Source organism: Meleagris gallopavo, chromosome 29 (assembly GCF_905368555.1).
Source record: "Meleagris gallopavo chromosome 29, MGAL_WU_HG_1.1, whole genome shotgun sequence".
In the NCBI taxonomy this organism is placed as follows: Eukaryota; Metazoa; Chordata; class Aves; order Galliformes; family Phasianidae; genus Meleagris; species Meleagris gallopavo.
The window spans coordinates 2181961-2200257 of NC_139432.1; the positions used below are offsets into that span (position 1 = coordinate 2181961).

The window sequence follows — 18297 nt, forward strand, 5'->3', positions numbered from 1 at the left end:
TTGCGTTGTAGTTCATGTGCCTTTTGGAAAATGGAATAAACAACAATCTTGACTCCCTTGGGATAAAAAAAAGTGCAGATTCTGGCAGTTGGTTTGTAATATGAGCGTGCTTTGCACGGTGTATTTTTACAGCTGCCTTATCAGTTTCCTGAAATGAATCAAGGCAGAGCAAACAGTTTAGGAATGTCATGAAAAAAGGATTTGGAGCATCGCTGCGGTTTGCGATAATGATGCCCTCTTGGGATGGCATTTCAGATTCAGGGGATATCTGACCGGGGATGGGAATAATGCTTTTCCAATATTATTGCAAACAAATTCATCAGCTGTTGTGTCTGCCCTGGGCTGGAGGCACGCTCTTCACTCTTTGTGACAGTCTGACTTGATGCCGCTACTGGACAGGAGGCACTTCCATGCCTCCTGCTGTGAGATGCCGTTTTGCCAAACGTGGTGGTTTCTGCCATCGTAATTCATCTCTGTGGGAGCTGAGGGATCTCAGAAGTTTGCAAAGCTGAGTGCTTCCTAGTGCTGAGGCATCAGCTCCACCTTAACCAACTGCTGAGTGTCAGCCTTCCGCGCATCGAGGGCTGCTGGGACCAGTGGGGCTGATATGGTGTAGGAGAATCTGAGATACAGAGGAGGAAGCGTTTCACTGTGTTAGATCTGGAAGGAGTTACTGTGCTGCTTCCTCTTCACCTGTGCCCACTTAACAAAATAACCACTCAGACCAAGGCTCTCATATAGCACTCAATTTTGGGGTAGGCGAGCAATAAAAAAATCCATCTTGATTGGTTGTGCAGGTTGAACGGGAGACACGATGTGCTGGAGAAGAATCTGACTTGTTCTGTTAATGCAGGGGTGGGTTAATGGAGTGTATGGGGCTCCTGTAGCAGTTTGGATAAATACTGGTTGTTCCATCACCACTGAGTTACAGTGTATTTGACAGAAATAGATAGAGTGAACCAAAGCTTTTTCCTTTCCTAAGAATGACTTTGACTAAAGCTGTACTCTTTACAATACAGCACATGAGATCAATTTATCAAACCGCCGACAGTTATGCTTTAAATAAATAGCCTTATTATTTTGTTGGCTTGCAAAGTATTGATTGCTGCTTTAGAACCAGTGTTTTTCCCAGGTCTGATGGTGAAGGAGTGCTGTCTGGCTTCCCGGAAGGTCCTGCAGGTGTGGGCTGCAAAGGGTGGCAGTGCCCTATGAGTGCCTGCTCAGCAGAATTCTGTGCATCAGCTTTGTGGTGTTCTGAATTCAGTGCTTTCCTGATAAGGTTTGTTGTCTTCTGGGAGAAGTGGCTAGAGTTAATACTTTTCTACCTACCTGAAAAGCTTAAATTGCACTTATCTGGAAATCAGGACTTGTATCTGCACTGCTTCTGTCCACACGTTGCATCTGCCCTTACAGGCTGCTGCAAATTGCCCAAGGAATCCAAGCCATGACTGGAGTGCCCAAATCAGGCCTATTTTATGACAAACGCTTACTGTCTCTGTGGATAGGATATCCCAGTGTTGACACAAAGTCTATTTCAATGCTTAACCATCCGTGCCATTAAAAAATTACTCCTAATTTCCAATCAGAATCATCGTTGCCGTGCTTTATTCCCGGTACCTCTTGTCTGTTCATGTCAGTGATGGAGAACAAATAATTCCTTGCCTTTCCTGTTGATCTTAGACATGCATGAAGGTTGTTGTCTCCTTTCCTTTTGTTTTAGCACACCAAATCGCTCCTCTTAGTGGAGAAGAGAATAGAAATAAGTGGGACAGGCAGAAAATAGCACCATAATTGGTCTTCTTTTTCCTGGGCAGTACTTATTAGCAGAAGTGTTTTCTTAAACTGATTGGGCTAATTAGAATCACAAGACTAATTTTGGAGTGTGCAGCCCCTATAGCAGCAATCTTTGTCTGAACTCTGTAGAAAAGGATTAAAAAAATAGAAAGCTTCTCAAAGTTTTCTGGCTGTTCTCATTGGTCAGCCAACTGATGTCATGTTTGTGCACACAGACCATCGCAGCAAAAACTGGTCTGTGCTGAACAGCTTTCCAGAATGCTGGGTCAGAAATACAAAAGGATGGGGGTTGTGGGAGGTTCCAGCTAATGGACACACACACAAACTGGAAGTGGAGCTGCTCTCAGTGTATGGTGGCCACAGAGTGTGTCCCATAAATAGCCTGTAGCAAAACTGCAGTTGTGTGACGCTGCTCCTGCCATAAATGAACATTCACTTGATTGTCATCAGCAGTCATTAACTCTTATGGACAGAGTTAAGGTGGTCGTGGTGTGACTGAGTGAGGAAAAGCCAGAAGCTGCTCTTCTGTTTGGGCGCACACAAATTCTGGTACCTTCTGTCTGCAGAGAACACACCAACTCTGTAACGTGAACAAATCTAAGGTGCAATAATGACTTTTCTTTCTTTACATGAGTGCTGTTTGCACTCTGATTGCTGTACCCCGGTGTGCCAGAGCTGCATTATTTCACTCAAGATGTTATCTTGATCACATGCAATCATTAAAGCACCCTTAGTGCCTCTCAAGTGGAAAATGTTGAGCTTGGCATTGTTGCTGAATTATGATCTGCATAAATACATCCTCTCTTCCAAACTTGCAGTTACGATTTGCCATACACTATTATTCTTTCTCTAATGAGTGTTTGCTGTTAAACAGAATCTCTGAGGCTTCCCTTTGCAGTTGGTTCCGCATTGTCTGCCCATCGCACCCCTGAGCAGGTGTGTGCAGGAAATGAAGCTGCTTTTACTTACCCTTGTTCTTGTTTATCCTCAGAAGTTCTGTTTGCAAGTCCCTGTGTCAGCTGTTGCTCAGATGGAGGGCATTGCTGGTGTCCAAATGCAGTGCTGATGGTAGAAGGATCACAAAGCACGCATTTATTCCCATTCAGACAAAATGCAGTCAGTTACCCACAGGTCAAGATGCTCTTGCCAAAAATTGCAAAAATGAAAATTGAACAGCCGGCAAAACAAAAATCTCCCTTTCCTTCTGCAAAAAAAACCAACCCCAAATCTATTTGAACACTCCCCAGGCTGCACGAATAGACACGCTGTTCATTAGTGAAGGAATGGTGGAACCGCTGTTCTGTCACACTGCTGCAGTGTGAAGAAAATCAGCATCTCACATCTAGACATTACTCTAAAATATTTCCTCCATAGGCATCAATTTCTTAGGTAACAAATGTTGTAAGCAATGTTTATTTTTATATGGTCACGCTGAATAGCATCCATCTGGAAGTTTATCTGATGGTATCTGATTTAAGAGACCAAGTGTTTTTATGTCTTACCGTAGGTATTCCGGCTGATTAAGAGACAAGACCTTGTTTATTACAGCCATTTTATTTTTCTTTGCTGTTATACAAACTTCATGCCAGTTTGGTGCAAAGACCATGCAAAACATAAGGAGTTGATTGAGGTTTGATGTCATTTTTTGTAGCTCCCTGTTTCACCAGGAAATTGTCTCCATCAGCGGTTGTCAAGCTAAGGGGCCAGAGGTGGTAAGGCATGGATGTGACCAAAGGGGAACTTGGATCAGATTTCTGGAGCGAAATCCAGAATGGTGACTCTGAAAAACTCCCCCATCCCTGAGTCCATGCTTGAAGCCTTAAGTGCTATGGGTATTTTGTGTTGATATTCTTCAAATACCTGCTGTTGTGCCTCTGAAGTCCTGCAGGTCTGGGCGGGTTGGTGTCGTACATAAAGTCTGAACAGCCAGGATGCAGGAACTAAGCGTGCCTGTGTGTCCCAAAGGCATTTTCAGAACAAACCTTGTGTGTTCCAGTGGGATCTGGCTCCTTGCAAAATGCAGAGGAAGCTGTTGGGGTGGCAAGCAAGGATGCTTTCTTTTCAGTCCGTAGGGATTTCAAACCCAAGCACTGACTTGGAGCAGTGGGTTCCTACTTGGAGGGCACCCAGCTGAGATTAACGCACTGTACATAGCCTGTGCAACAGCATAAATACACCAGAATCACATCTGCTTCAAGAGGTCCAACAGACAGAAATGCTGCAGACTGCCATAAGACCTGGGGGAACCATTCCATGTGCCCGTGCTGAAGCATCCACTTCTGGCCACTGTGAGGACAGTGCAGAATATGGACCCTCTGTCACTGCTTTTAAATGCCTCGGGGTGCCCAGCAATCAGTATTGGGTTCACATGGCTGAGTGTGCAGACATTTAGGTTCAGTTCCTGTGTTCCTGTCTGCTCTCCTGCCATTGCCTTGTTCCCTTTGGCTCCTCAGCTCTGTATGGGAGCATCACATCTCCCTGTCGACCACAAACCTACGGCCTGGGATCTGTTTTCTTTGTAACGATATGGCGACATATATAAAGCAGCTGACATCAGTTCTGAGAATATTTTCTCGTAGGTGGAACTATTATGTTCACGGTGCTGTAACGCAGAGGCAATGATTTGCTATGCTAATAAGTCGCTGAAGGAAAACACGGGAATTATTCTGACGACGTCTTATTCCCCTCTAGTGTACGTGGTCGAAAAAGACCAAAGGGCAACAGCGGATCAGCAATTAGAGATGGCAGTTCTGCTGGGAGCAGAGAAGGAGGTGGGAGGCTGCGGGTTTCTGTTTCTGGAAGGTTCCACGCTGCTGTTCTGCTGAAGTGCAGATTGCTGGGCCCCGAGGGCTGCGTGGAATCCCCAAACTCAGAGCTGCGGGGTTGTGGCACTGAGGGATGTGCTCAGCGGGCATGGTGGGGAGCTGAGAGCGCTTTTCCAATCTTCGTGGCTGTGTGGTGATGAACTATGTGATATGTATTCACTCTGGGCCATGCCTGGTTGCCAAAATGTGGCTCTGGTTCCCAAAACGTGGCTCTGGTTCTTAAAACATGTCTCTGTCCATCTGCTGTGACAAACGCACAGCCAAACCCAAGCAGTGCAGCCTCTTCTTCTTCTGGCCCCTTCCTGAGTGGGGCCACCTTGATTTTTGTCCACCATCCTTGATTTTTGCCCATGCCCGTTTTTGCCCCATTGGCTTCACCAGCGCTGAGGGAATAGTGCTGGAATGACGGGGCTTTGTCCTGCCCGGCGAGTGTAGGGTCTGCAATTAACTTAATTAAAGGGAATCCTTTGTACTGCCGCCGAAAAGATCCTTCTCTTGAGTAAGGCCGAAATGTCAGCCCGTCCGCCGAAGCGGGGCAGGGCTGGGCACCGAGTTGCGGCCGCGACGCCTCAGCCCCGCGCTGATGGACGCCGCCTGAGCGCCGCTCCCGCCTTCCCGCCCTCACTGCGGGACGGGCGCGCGACCCCTCACAGCGCGGAGCCACGCCCACTCGCTGCCGCGACCACGCCCAGCGCCGGCGGAGGAAAGGGGACGCGCTTTGCATAGCCACGCCCCCTCATGAATACCCATCCGCCCCGCCCGCCTCACCTCCGCGCGCGTCGCAGGGACGAAGGGAAGGAGGGAGGGAGCCGGGGGCGCGCCCGCCGTTCCCTTCCCCCTCCACCCGGGGGGCGAGCGCGGCCCCGCCCGCTTTTTCCCTGCGCCCTCCGCGCGGCCCTGCGCGCGCGCGCCCGCGAGGCGGCGGCGCGCTGCTCCGGAGGGAAGGAGGGAACGCGCGGGGCGGGGAGGTGGGTGCAGAGCCGCCGCCGCTCCCCGGGAGCAGCCGCAGAGCCGCCGCCCCCCCCGCGACTCCGCGCCGCCCCTCCCCGCCGGGCGCGCGCCCGCAGCGGCGCTGTGCTGAGCGGGAGCGTTGTGCGTGCGGGAGGGCCGTCGGCAGGTACGGGGTGCGTGTGTGTCGGGGAGGGGGGGTGTATGTCGGCGACATGTCGGGGGGGAGCGCGGTGTCGGGTGGTTCCGCGGCTCCTGGTTGTGCTGGGGGGGGGGCGGCCTCGGTGCGGGGAAGCGGCGCCCGCAGCGCCGCCAGTGTCTGGAAATGAGGAGGGGGCGCGGCGCGGGGTGCGGGGAATGGGAACGGGGATTGGAAGCGGAATGGCCGCGGGGGGGTCGGAGCGCCGCTTCAATGCCCCGAGGGGAGGGGAGCGGTGGCGGAGCGGGGCGGGGGGCGCGGAGCCGCAGCGTTGCCCGGGGGGGGGCGGTGGGGCTGCGGGCGGTGGGCGCCGCCTCTCCGCTCCACCTCAGAGCCCGGAACGGAGCACGGAGCGTCCGTCCGTAAGGCGTGAATTCCAAAAGAAATCCGTGCGAAGGTGCAGAAATCCGCGCGTTTCGGTGCTCCGGGGCTGTCGGCGGTGCGCTGGGCGCCGCGCTGGGATCCGCGCTGGGATCGCCGGGCGGTTGGAACGCGGGGCTGCGCGCGTTGCGCTGCGGCTCCGCTCTCACGGCTGATTCACGCGATGCTGGGAATTCGTTCGTGCTCGGTGGCGGCTGCTGCTCTGTAGCGGTTCCCATCTTGCTTTCATCTCCGTTGGTTTGGCCGTGATGATGCGCTGTTTGCTTGTCTGTTTTTTTAGCTGGAATTCCTTTTTTTTTTTTCTGAGCAAAAATGTGTTTCCTAAGGTACCTTTCAGCATTTCAGGCTATGCACGCCAGATTGACTTTCTATGAAACCTTCAGAATGCAAGTCTACGTAGAACGCAACCTTTAGAACGGAGAAACCCTCGAACATAGCTGGCAGATCGGGCGAAATGTCAGTTGTTTTTTACTGCAGCAGTGCATGCAGGCACACCCACCTTCCAGCCTGAGCTCCTCACGATGGATGGCACTGTGTGGCACTGTGTGGCACTGTGTGGCACTGTGTGGCAGTGCCTTTGGCCCAGATGTGCGTCCCTCAGCACAGCTGCACACAGTGGGTCCTGCAGGCTGTGCTTCCCATCTGGTTTTGCAGCAGAATGCTTCACCTGTGAGCTCTCCTGCTTTGCTTGCAGCAAGTTGGAGGGTTGCTGGTATAGAATCTTAGTCTGCCTTTCATTCCAGGGTGCTGTTACATCAGTAATAGGTTGTGGATGCCCCATCCCTGCAGGCATTCAAGGCCAGGCTGGATGTGGCTCTGGGCAGCCTGGGCTGCTGGTTGGTGACCTGCACACAGCAGAGGGTTGGGACCAGATGAGCACTGTGGTCCTTTTCAACCCAGGCCATTCTATGGTTAATAGAATATATAACTTATTTCATTAAACAACAAAAGCAAAAGGAGCTGGAAAAATCTCTAGAGCTAAACCAACATAAAGCCCATGGTGCACTGAAGAAGGGAGAAAAAAATGCAACTTAAAATCCCTTGAACTTTATGTAAGTTATGTTCTTCTCTACCTTTATGCAAGTTTTTCCTTCTCTAGAGCTGGGCTCTGCTGGGAGGGCACCAGAGGTGTGAGCTCAGCCAGTGCCCAGTGCAGTGCTGTGCCCATGGGGTGTGGGTGAAGTCTTGGGTGTCTCCAGGAGCAGCACTTCCAGCTGTGTACAGGTCCATCAGGGCAGAGTCTCACAGCCTTCCTTGTGTCTTTCATTGTAACTCTTGCAGTCAGCTTCATCACTGCATCCAGATGGCGTCTTGCATTTTGTGCCCAGCATGGTTAATACGTAGGTATGGACATTGGTGAGCACTGCATGCATCTGTGGAGTGAGCAGCAGCAGTGTGGCTGTGCAGGAGCACGGAGCTCTGTGCTCATCACCTCGCTGGGAGCAACCGACCTGCTGGTGGTTCCTGACTGCCACAGAATCACAGAATGGCCTGGGCTGAAAAGGACCACAAAGATCATCTGGTTCCAACCCCCTGCTGTGTGCAGGTCACCAACCAGCAGCCCAGAGCCACATCCAGCCTGGCCTTGAATGCCTGCAGGGATGGGGCATCCACAGCCTCCTTGGGCAACCTGTTCCAGTGCCTCCTAATATCCAACCTAAACCTCCCCTTGTCAGTTTAAAACCATTCCCCCTTGTCCCATCACCATCCACCCTCATCGCTCTTCCCCCAAACGCACATGTTCCCTTCTGCTCTGAGATGAGGAGCATTCCTGCTGTGTGCACTGCACAGAAACCTGTGTTCAGAGCCCACTGTGTCCGCAGATATTTGCAGGGATGAGGAATGGGATCATTCTTATGCTTTATTTGCTAACTGGACTTTGAGCTTCAAAAAACAAATTCTACTTATGCTCCTATGCTTTATTCCAGTCCCATTATTTTTCGGATGTGGAACGCAGCAGTTTGGTTTACATTCACTTAAAAAGTAGGAAATTTGAATGCAGGCCTTGTGTTAATTAGAGGGGGAAGCAGGTTGGTGTGTGTGCCTGCAGCAAGAGGAGCTGGAAACGTGGATGGAGCCCCAAAATGTGCTTGTGGCACTGCCCAGCTCTGCCCAGAGCAGAGGGCTGCAACACAGGGTGGGTGGGCAGGCTGGGGGCAGCCTGCCTTGTCCTCCCATGGGGGGATCTGTAGTGGGAATGCTGCATGGCTCTGATACAGGAGCTGCAGTGTTCCACATCATCAGGACGGAAATCTCCGCAATCATCCATAGCCCTCCTCGTGTTCTTTTGGGCAGCACTCACTGCTTGTCTTCCTGATAGGTGTTGAATGATTTATTTATACTGCTGCGGTGTGAGAAGCTCCACCTTGAAAGCTTCTCTTTAAAAAAGCATCGGTAATTATAGAGTGCTGCTTTCATGTTTGACTCAGATTTATTTTCATGCCACGCTGCCTGGCTGCTGGAGGAATCATTGCTTAAAAAGACATGGAGTAGTTGCTTCGGTGTGTGCCGTGCATGGAGAGCCACGAATCACCTGTGTTGGCATTGCCCGTGTCTGTTATCTGTGTGCCTGCATTGTGGAAGGAGCACGATGTGACTGCAGGGTATCCTGGAGGTGGATGGAGGCTCCGTGGAAGGAAGGAGCTGCTTTATTTCTCCCTTAGGAGAGGTCTGTCAGAGCCATGGCGTTGTTGGAGCAATGGGGTTGGCTTGTGGTTAACACAAGTGGAGCCCTTGGTGCACATCCCAGCCTTCAGATCTTCGTGTGTGTGTGAATAACCTTCTTTCTGCCCCACAACCGCTTCCATTCACGCTGCTCCAGTCCATGTGAGTTACCAAAGAGTCATCTGATGAGCGCTCATGACCCAGTGCCAGGCAGAGCAAGTGCTGAGCTCTGCTTGTTCCTGGGCTGCCACACACGGGTGTGCAAACAGCAGATGTGTGCCTTCCCTTTGCTGCAGCTCAGAGGGGCAGTGGTCTGCCTGCCTTCCTCCAGGCTCGGGGCATGGAAGCTGCCATTTGTTCTCAGAGCCTTTCAGCCATGGTGGTTGGTGATGTCCCTTGGGTTAAGTCATCCCTAAGGAATTGATGTCCAGAGGATTTTCTTTGCTTTGAGCTCCTTGCGTTAGAAGGGGTGATGCTTCCTCAGCTGCTGAGTGTCAACGAGAAAAGGGAAAAAAATATATATATATATATATTTTTAAATACTGAATTAATTCTGAAGTAGCCTAAAAGAGACTTTATGTCTACGTCATAACTATTTCCATTGGTGACACCCATGCTCGTGAACGTTCTGTTGCCCAAATCTTATTCACAGAACCATAGAATGGCCAGGGTTGGAAGGGACCTGAAGGATCGTGAATCTCCAACCCCCCTGCCACATGCAGGGCCACCAACCTCCACATTTAATACTAGATCAGCTGAAGTTGCTCACTGGGGTTGGACTGCAGCGATGGCTGTTCTGTAGCACGGAGTTGGAAGGGTTACATTGATGGAAGAAAGTCTGCTGGGTAGGTGAGCTCTTGTTTTCAACAGCAGTCACGTTGGGAATGTGTTAGTAATTACTGACAGGGAGAAAAGAGGTGGCTGATCTGTGTCTGTGCAGCACAGGACCTTCCTATTTGCTTACCTTATTTTTCCCTTGTGCTGCTCAGGGACGTGATTTAGCACAGTTGCTAGAGTTGGGGTGGTATGGTTGGGTTGCAGTTGGGCTGGATGATCTTGAAGGTCTTTTGCAACCCGAGCAATTCTGTGATTCTGTGATTGTTTGTCGAGGACAGGCTGGTAAAGCAGGGTTCCCCACCAGGTGGGCTTTCTGTCCTTGGATCATAGAGTGTGAAGCTGGAGGGGCCCGGTGGTGTCGGAGCGGTTGGCTGATGCGTGGCTGAAGCCTGTTCTTGTGCCTGGCATCTTTCCTGGGCTGCTTCCCTCTGAGCTTGATATGAAGTTGGGGTGAAAAGCTGGGAGATGACTGCAGGGAGAAGCAGATGTGAGTTGGGATCTTCCTGGCTGTGTGTCAACGCTCAGCTGCAGGAGGACATGTTAAAGGGCTCAGATGCTTTCTGCAGCGGTGGATGGTTCATAGCTCCTTCCCTTTGCGGTGTGCAGCAAAGGACACGTCTGCCCTTGTGTTTGCCCCTATGCATCTCCTCCAGAGCGTGTTTTCCCTGTGCACATCTCCTCTTGTTTCCTGTGGGTTCTGCATTGAGATGCTATTTCTGACAGCTGCATGCTCTTGATGTTCCAGATAGCGATCAGAAGAGGTCCAGGAGCCGAATGGTGAGGGCACAGAGGTTCTTAATGCTGAGAATGTCACCTGGGAAGCAAACACCTGTGGGCAGCAGCAGCTGAGTGGCCGTGGGGGGGAGGGGATGGCAGCGTGATGCTCAGAGCCTCTGAGTGCAGGACATTGGGTAAAAGGATGGACCCTTCCCATAGTAGCACATCTGCAAAGGGCAGATAGTGGTCAGACAGGGACAGCTTCCCCTCCTGGAGAGATATTATGGAAGGAATAAGGGAGGTTCTGAGCAAGGGGAAAAACAAGTGAAATGTCCTGAGGATGGACTGGCAACATGCTGAACGTGCAGAGATAGGAGGCAGAAGGAATTGTGCATCAGACTTGTGTGGCAGCTGTAATGCTGAGCCCGTGGAGCTGTGCAGGAGAGGTGGGTGCAGCGAGCCGTGGCAGGCAGTGCTCGTGCTGTGGGTTTTGCTGGCCAGCCCCCAGCCTTTGGGCCCTGCAGTTCAGTTCTTCTCATGGCTTTGTGTTGAAGGATTCGTCAGAATGCTGGGGTTTCATCTACAGTGCTTCAGGTGTGGCTGCTTAAATTGAGACCTGGTACTTGCTATGTTTTTGAGCTGCTTGAATAAGCCCTATTGTAGGAAGGGGGAGATCTCCCATTTGCAATTGTAACAGGCATTGTTTCCTGCTCGGGTCGCTCTTTCCTATTTCATTTTCTGCATGAGGTTCAGTCGGAGGCTCCCAGCTCGCATCCCTACTGTTGCACCCATTCACTGGGGCAGCAGGAGCTGCAGGCAGCCTTCCATCAGCACAGCCCATGGGTGGCTGTGTGTTGGGGCATCCGCTGCCCCTCTGCCTTCAGGAGCAAGGATTTGGTGCAGCAGGCACCGAAGGAGGATTGTTCCGAAGGCTGAAACCATAACGGAGCTGCGTGTGCCCACCTGCCTTCTCTTCAGGCTGGTGATGTTATCTGTCTCTGGATTTCTTTTCATGCGTCGCTGACAGCAGGCAGTGCTCCTACACCTCCTCAGCAGAGGTGGAGTGTTACCATCTGTCACCGTGTGGGCAGCAGTCATCCCAAAAAGTAATGGCAGTGGGAGTTGTTGCCAGTTACAAGTTGTGATCACAAGCCAAATGGCGCACTTCTAAATTAATACGTTTCCAAAGGGGAAGAGGTGCAAGTGTTTTATTTTTGCAAAGTGTTTTCAGTGGTGGGCACTCTGCTGGGGTCTTGGTTTGGTGGTGTTCTGTGATTGTGTGAGGGACCACCGCCCTCAGTGCAGCGATACGTGGGGAGCTGAGCCCACGCAGGGCTGCAGATGGGGGTCTTGTAAGAGAGTGAATGATGGAGTGGCTCCCTTTGGCTTTGCCTGATGGGATCTGAAGGATGTGGTGTTGTTCTTTTGCACAACCAGCCCTGAGCAGGGCTCTGCTGCTGCCCTTGGGTCATAGGGAAGTGCCTGGAGGGGTGCAAGGTGGGAATGCCCTGTGCTCAGTCTGGTTGGTTGGAAGGGTTTATATCTCACATCCTTGGGCAGGGCACCAAGCCTCATATAATGCTTACAATCACTTTACAACAGGTTGAATGCACTTATCGTTTAGGACTGACTATCAATCACCTAAGCTAAGTTTTAATTGAAGACAGCCCAGACAGAAGATGTCTCGTAGGCAGGTGGGAAGAGTTGGAACTAATCTTTTTTTTGATAGTTATTTTTAAATATGGAATTAAAATAACAATAGGTGAAGATAACGTGACACATCTCCTTGGTCCCCCTTTTCCTGCATCATGTTGGATCCTGACCGAGGGCTGCTATGGATTCAGCATCACTGATAGCATCAGAAAATGATGGTCATTACTCTTCAAATAGAGGCATTTAGAGAATAACAAAAAGGAATGCCATGACAACCTGAGCCTTACGGATGATCCTTTCCGTGCATTTTCTGTTCATAAGTACATAAGGGGAAGTACAAATATCCTTGGATATTTGTATTTGGATACAAACAACCTTTGGAACAGGTTGCCCAAGGAGGCTGTGGATGCCTCATCCCTGCAGGCATTCAAGGCCAGGCTGGATGTGGCTCTGGACAGCCTGGGCTGCTGGTTGGTGACCCTGCACATAACAGGGGGTTGGAACCAGATGATTGTTGTGTTCCTTTTCAACCCAGGTAATTCAGTGATTCTATAATTCTATGATCCTTGTTCAGATGGCACATGGAGGCTGTGCAGAGCCTCCATAGGGCTGAGCCACGGCACCACTGTGTGGCTGTGAGCTGCGTCACCAAAGCGTGGTAACAGATGCACCAGATGGATTAACTCAGTTTAGTGGGAAATCTGTGCAACTGTCCATAGGCAAGCATTGCTTCTGCAGTTTAGAAGGAGAAGGCTGTGACAGGCAAGGCCTGTAGCTGAGGCGTATCTCACCCATGTACCAGTAATGGGAGCTGATCTACTGGGGGCGTGATGCTGAGCCCACAGAGCATCCTTGAGCAATTGGTATCTCATAGATTCCCATCTCAGGGGAGCGGAAAACTACCATGTATGGATTAATTGGAGTCAAAGATGGATGTAGATAAGGGCTCTCACGGCTCGTTGTAGTTGTTTGTTTGGGGAGATGCCATCTGCACGGGGAGATGTAGAAGTGCTGAGCTGACGTTTCCGAGCTGAGCAGCTGATGTGACTGAGACATCTTCCAGTGCGGGATAGAATGCTTCCATGTGAGCCCATCTGAAGGAATCCGTAGCGGTGCGGGGAAATGCCTCCTTTGAGTTGGTTTGCTTATTTATTAGAAGAAAAGAGGTAATTAAGTCTCCTGTATGCAAAATAAATGATCTGAAAACGGGAACGGCGGAGTTGAGAGCATGCGAAGCTCTGTGGAAGGTGCAAAAAGAAAACAGAGCAGCACCAAAAGCAATGAAATCGAGGCAGTTGTGTGTCTGCATGATGCACTCACACCAAGCATGGGAAATTCGGGGTGGATCGGGGGTCTCAGATCAATGCATTCTGAGCTCTGCGTGGGGCAGAGGGGAGGTGGAGCACGGTGAGGCGAGGTGTGGGTTGTGCTTACGTGCAAGGACTCCTATTTCTGTCTGCCTATCGTAGCCAGGACCCTGCTCCACAATCCTGGCCTTTTCTCAGGGCTGGGCTGTGCTCTCGGACCCTGAATGTGTCAGAGCTGTGCCCGTGCTCAGGCAGATAGGCTCTGAAAGAGCATCTTTGTTCTTCCTCCCGCAGCTCGTCGGGGGCTGAGTTAGCAGTGCTTCTGTCAGCACGCAGCCCGTCTGCCTTGGCTGCTGCCCATTTCCCTGGCACAGCCGTAACCACGGGGTCCTTGCAATGCAGATAAGCTTTGCATCTGGCTCTTATTGCTCTGCGGACTTGTTAGAGACTGAAGGAACTGGGGCTGTTTGGCCTGGGGAAGAGGAGGCTGAGGGGAGAACTTATTGTCTGAAAGGTGATTGCAGTGAGATTGGGTTGGTCTCTTCTCATTGGTGATGGGACAAGGGGAAATGGCCTCAAGTTGCAGCAGGGGAAGGTTTAGGTTGGATATCAGGAAGAAACTTCTTTACAGAAAGGGTTGTGAAGCACTGGAATGGGCTGCCCAGGGAGGTGGTGGAGTCAGCATCCCCTGGATGCGTTCCCTGCTGCTCAGGGACGTGGCTTAGCAGAGGGTTGTTAGAGTTGGGGTAGCATGGTGAGGTTGCAGTTGGACTTGAGGGTCTTTTCCAACCTGAGCAATTCTCTGATTCTCTGATTCTTTTGCAGCTTCTGTCTCCTGTAATCATCTGTAAGACTGCATGATAAACATAAGCAGTAATGACATTTCTGAGCCTTCCACGCCGTGCTGCTGTGGTTCTGATCTGCTGCAGAGGAGCTCAGCACCAGGGTTGAATGTGTGCATGGATTTTAAAGGGAGGTAATGAGTGTGCTTTAGGAAGCACGTGCATGGGCGTTTCATCTGCTTACCACCCTGTAGATGAAGAAGCTCAGTTTAAGTGAGGAGGATACGTGGGGTAGGTAACACTTGGTGAAGCAGTTAGCTCGTGTGGATGTTTTGCCAGGAGTTGCAGCATTCGTGCAAACAGAAGACACTGTAAGATCGTCTCTTATCTGATCTGTCAGTGTGCTGTGTGTTCTATCTTGCTTGTAACTAAAACTTCACGTGACACGAAGCAGTTGTGATTAACTTCAGGCTCTCGTGCTGCATTTTTCCTTGCAGACAAACATTTTTGCTGTCGGGAGATGAGATAAGGCCCTGCACTGACTGCTCCGTGTCTGAGCAGTACATGGAAGGAGGAGCTTTTAGCAGAGATTTCCACTTCTTCCCCCACTCATCTCTCCCGTAGGAAACAGTTATTTTGACATCACCTGGGCTTTGCGTGGTGGCTGTTGAATTCTCTCTAAAAGTGAATATATTAACCATATATTAATGCTTCATATTGGCAAAATATCCGATATTTCATAAACAAGAACAGAGAATGAATTCTGGAGCCTGACTGACTGACCTGTTTGCAGGGATGTGTAGACTGGCTCTGAAACTCGGGTGTGTGGCACAGTGAGCGTGGCTGGACGGCTTGGGGTGAGGGTAAAGAATGAACTCCTAGGAGTGTGCACACGTATGTAAAAGCCTTGGGCACATCTCCCCTGTGTATTTTTGGGAGGAAGAGCAGTAAGATTGGCGTAGCAGTTGCTGGCACAGATAGCATTGCTTTCCGCAGTGCCTTTGTGGGAACCAAAGCCAGGCTGGGTTCAGAGGAGCTGATCTGGTACTGAGGCTCTGTCTGTGCTTTGGAGATGCTCTGGGACACATCAGTAACACACAGCTGAAAGCCAGATAGCAAGAGCTGCATGTCTGTGCTTTCTGCTGTAAAAAAAAACAAAAACAAAAACACAAACAACCAACCAAACAAACAGAAAATGCAGTTTGCATTCTGCTGTGCTTTTTTCCTGGTGTCGGAGTTGTTCTGTCTGAAATACTCATGCTAGGGGAAGTAGACCAGAACATAGAACATAGGATAGAATGTAGACCAGACCATAGAATATAGACCAGAATGTAGACCAGAACATAGAATGTAGGACAAAATGTAGACAAAATGTAGACCAGAACATAGATCAGACCACAGAACGTAGACCAGAACATAGAACATAGATAGAATGTAGACCAGAACATAGAACGTGGAACAGAAAGTAGGACAGAATGTAGATAAAATATAGACCAGAATATAGAGCAGAACGTAGACAGAATGTAGACAAGGATGTAGACCAGAATATGTTCAGTAAAAATAAATAAAATTTAAACTATTTATACTTTTATGCTTCTGAATAAGAAGCCACTTAAACTATGCATGGCTTTGTTTGCATACCAGATGCATCTCGTTTGATTGAAAGCCTCAATGCTTCTCGTTCCTTTTAGGAAAAGGAGAGAGGTCTCCAGGTTTCACCTTGTTTTATTTTTATGCCTTTTTGTGCATTTGCTGTTCCCCTGGCTCTGCCAGGCTGCAAATTGCTCACAGGCTTTTGCTAAACATTTAGGCAAAAAAATCAACTTCAGACCAAAAGAGTTGGAGCTATTCTGGGGATACTGTAAGAAAGCTACAAGAGAGCCCAGTATTATTTCAAGTGTATGTTGGTTTTTTAATTGTGTTTACCTCTAGTGTAGCTCCCAGATGCGAGCTTTTGCATATTACTCATTATAGAAACATCAGGTTGGTTTTCCTTCCTTTATTTGTGCTCTTCCTCTTCCTCTCTCCACCCCCCTTCCCATCCGGCTGTTGTTACATCCCTGCAGTGCTGTGCATCCGACTTGCAGGGCCTGACATCGACCACGTGGAAGCTCCCAGCTCCTCCAGTCTGGTGCTGCTGAATGGCTGGAGCTGCCCACCGAGGAGGTGCAGACAGCTGGGAGCTGCATGATCTCAGTATGTGTTTGTTCCTATTTCACTCGTGTCACCTCCTGTGTCTTCGTGGTGGGGTTCTTGGATTCTGAGCAGCAGCCAGGTGTTCCTGAGTGTGCACGTGTGCTTTGTGATCAGGTAGCGGTGTGTGTGCAAGGCAGGATGCGGGGAGCAGCTGGAAGATGCTGAGTGTAGTAATGCACTGTGAAGAGCCTGCTTGAAAAAGGCAGCTGATCTCCAGATGGAAGGATCGGGGGTAACAACACTTGTCTGGTGGGTAGGGCTGACTTGGCTGAGCGCTTCGGAAGTCAGATAGGATTTTAAGGCATCTGGAGCTGTGCTCCTGCAGGTGACAGTCCCCATCCTGCGCATGGGACGCTGGTTGTCCACAGGTGGCTGCGTGTGCACCAGCTTTCCTGCTTGGATGCATTGACGTTTTGTGATGGTAGGGATTAAAAATTAAAGAATAAATCATTTAAAAATACTCTGTTTAATATTTGAGTTACATCTGTGGGGCAATGGGTGAGGGCAGTGCTGGGAGCAGTGCTGCTGTGATGAGTGTTCCAAAGAGTTTTAAGGGATCATAGAATCATAGAATGGCCTGGGTTGAAGAGGACCACAGTGACCATCCAGTTTCAAACCCCTGCTGTGTGCAGAGTTGCCAACCAGCAGCCCAGGCTGCCCAGAGCCACATCCAGCCTGTGTGCTGTTTGGTTCAGATGAGCTGAATATTGGCTGGTGTTATACAGGTGCACTTCTGTTGTCTCCAGATTGACCTGGCAAGCAGAGTGGTGTTATTTCTCTAAAATCCTGATAGTAAAGATTCTATGGTTACACATCTGCTCCTCTCCTGTCAGTGACGTAGAACTAATAGCAGTCTGCATATCTTGTGTGTTGGTGTGCCATTAATAATGTGGTGGAAATGCACAGAGTTGCACAGAACACACATTGGGGTGCAGTTTGTTGTGGGAGCTGTGAACCCAACCTGTGCACACGGATGTGAAATAGCAGGAATAATTCCAAGGTTGATCCTCCTGTTGGCATCAATGCTTTGGTATAGCAGAGCTTCCATCTTCTGCCCAAGATAACACACAGCAGTGCACAAAGGCTTTGCTGTCTCCATCCCTGGGTTCTAGAGCCTGGACTCCTGCACTGCAGCACTAAGCATCTTATATTCAGCATTAAAATGTGTGCTCTGGGGTTTGGGTTGGATTTGTGCACTGGTGTGATGACAAACTTCATGCAGATGGATGGAGATGGTTTCCTGCAGATGGTTACACCACAGAAGAAGGAAGCGGCGATGTTTTATTGCACCTCTAAAACCAGAAAATGGGAATAATTTGTTATGTTTTGTGGCAGTAACGGCTCTGAAATAAGCAAGCTGCCTGAATCTAAAGAATGGATAAATGTGGCACGAAGAGGGATCTGTGTTTTAGAGCTCAGTGTGTTGTGTTGGTTCTCTAACAGCGTTCAGAATGCTGCTGGTGTCACTGCTGGTGTCCATTGGGATGGTTGGGGGGGGGGATCATCAGGGCACTGAGATGGTCAGAGGGCTGGAGCAGCTCTGCTGTGAGGAAAGGTTGTGGGGACTGGGCTTGTTTGGCTTGGAGAAGAGAAGGCTTGAGGAAACCTCATTGTGGCCTTCCAGTGCTTGAAGGGAGCGGATAAACAGGAGGGGAACGGCTGTTTGTGAGGGTGGGTGGTGATAGGACAAGGGGGAATGGTTTTAAAGTGAGCCAGGGGAGGTTTAGGTTGGATATTAGGAGGAAGTTTTTCAGCCAGAGGGTGGTGAGGCAGTGGAACAGGTTGCCCAAGGAGGCTGTGGATGCCCCATCCCTGCAGGCATTCAAGGCTGGATGTGGCTCTGGGCAGCCTGGGCTGCTGGTTGGTGACCTGCACACAGCAGGGGGTTGGAACCAGATGAGCACTGTGGTCCTTTTCAATCCGTTCTGTGATCATGTGATCATGGAGGTGCCCATGGTGGCACTGCATTGATGTGTTTTAACCATAAAACCTCA

At 50.2% G+C, this 18297-nt stretch overlaps 1 protein-coding gene across 14 annotated transcripts in view; it reads left to right on the plus strand.

Annotated features, from left to right (window-relative positions):
- TANC2 (tetratricopeptide repeat, ankyrin repeat and coiled-coil containing 2) overlaps window positions 1-18297 on the plus strand; it is a 181183-nt gene that overhangs the window by 22001 nt on the left and 140885 nt on the right. The window contains exon 1 of one of the 14 annotated variants that reach the window (XM_085211219.1): window positions 5314-5736. The exons of 12 other annotated variants lie outside the window; for them this stretch is intronic. The gene's annotated coding sequence lies outside the window, so the exon portion shown is untranslated. Of the gene's footprint in view, window positions 1-5313; window positions 5737-15805; window positions 16304-18297 lie in introns of those variants that run through there. One more of the 14 variants, XM_085211225.1, reaches the window with a different exon arrangement.